This window comes from Pangasianodon hypophthalmus, chromosome 19 (genome assembly GCF_027358585.1).
Source record: "Pangasianodon hypophthalmus isolate fPanHyp1 chromosome 19, fPanHyp1.pri, whole genome shotgun sequence".
In the NCBI taxonomy this organism is placed as follows: Eukaryota; Metazoa; Chordata; class Actinopteri; order Siluriformes; family Pangasiidae; genus Pangasianodon; species Pangasianodon hypophthalmus.
In genome coordinates this window covers 8,024,517-8,026,235 of record NC_069728.1, presented here as the reverse complement: position 1 = coordinate 8,026,235, position 1,719 = coordinate 8,024,517, and positions in this window count along the sequence as shown.

Sequence of the window (1,719 nt, the reverse complement as noted above, 5' to 3'; positions counted from 1 at the left end):
AAAATCACTGAAAAAACACTCCAAATGAAAAATCCAGCTTGCTCTGACCAGATACTAGCTGCCAAAACACAGGCTGAGTTGGTCAAGCTTAGCCAACTGGTCGGTTATTTTCCAGCCTCGTTATTAGGCTGTACTTGATTGCATTAATCAATTCTTACTGCCTTACTCTTGTGTCATTTTCTTGAAATAACCCAGAAACTGTATCCATCTCCAAGCCAGCTAAGCCTGTCTACCAGTTTAACTCTGTTTTCTACCAGCTCTGTTTTGGCAGCTGGTATCCCATCAGGCCAAGCTGGATTTCTGCAGGGATTTGGCACTAGTCTGTTTAACGCATTTCCGGTTGAATCTAAAACGAATAATATATTTCTTGTAGGAGAGGACGACTGAAATGTCATTAGAAATGTTTACAGCCTTATTTTTAGCCTTATATAGCAAATAGCGTCAGTATAGTGTTCTTCAGAGAATTTCACACGGGTGCTGAGCAGAAAGGAATGTAACAGGGTCTCTGTATATGTGGCCAGCACTGGCTGTCTAACACTGCTCAGTACTGCTGCAGCGCCTGGTTCTGATTAGCGACCGGAAATCCGCAGTGCTCTCTGCTCAAAACTGAGTGTGACATGCGCGCGCCGGGCTGGGTGGGAGGCCGCGGGGTACCAAAACTTTAAAGCAAACAAAGGAAAAGAGAGGTCTGCACGTCTAACAAATAAACACGGTCTGCCCAGTATCGTAGCCGAATATATATGAAGTCCTAATCCACATGCAATACTTTTTGGACTTTATTTACTTGTGTCTTTAAGTCTTGGACTAAAAGGTATAGATGCTATTGAAATGGCCACAGCCATATTTGCCTCAGGAGATTGACGCCCAAGGTCAAAATGTCCAAATCGGAGCTGCTCAGCTGAAAATGTTCTGCATATTCTCTTGCTCAGAGGACGGAAGTATCAGTCAGGCCACGACGCCATATCAGCATATAGCACTGCATAAAAATAATAAAGAGTTTAACCAAATGATGTCATAACTGTAACAGACATGTGTATCATAACCTATAACCTGTTTGACATAACCTAGGCTATATAAACGCATTAATACAGCAATGTGATGACAAAACACCCGACTGGTCATATCACATCAGTCTTTTTGTAACATGGCTCATGTTGTGTAGACCACATTTCACTAAAAAAAAGCATTAAGCCGAACCACAAAGTTATTAACCCAGCCTAAATCAGCTTTCCCTTAAATGTGTTTGCATTCTAACTTATTCTTTTGTTTTCATCAAAACTTATGAATGAAGGCGCGTGAGCGCGCTTAAGGCGGCTAGTGTCTTCTCTTTGGCCCTGAACCGCCAGAGCAAACAGTGAGAGAGCGCAAAGCAAACAGCAGCCAAAGACACGGAACGAGGCGCTGCGAGTGTATAAGCAGCACGCGCCTCCCGGGGCTCCGAAAAGTCAACAACCCTCCCCCTGTCCGTGTCCACGCGCACTTTCAGAAAGATATCTTCTGTATAACAAACCACAGGTCAACAAAATGCATTATTATTATTATTATTATTATTATTATTATTATTATTATTGTTATTGTTGTTGTTGTTATTGTTGTTGTTATTGCTGCTGCTGTTGTTGTTGTTGTTATTATTATTATTATTATTATTATTATGTTGTTGTTGTTGTTGTTGTTGTTGTTGTTGTTATCGTTGTTGTCGCTGTTGTTAGTTTTCATCAC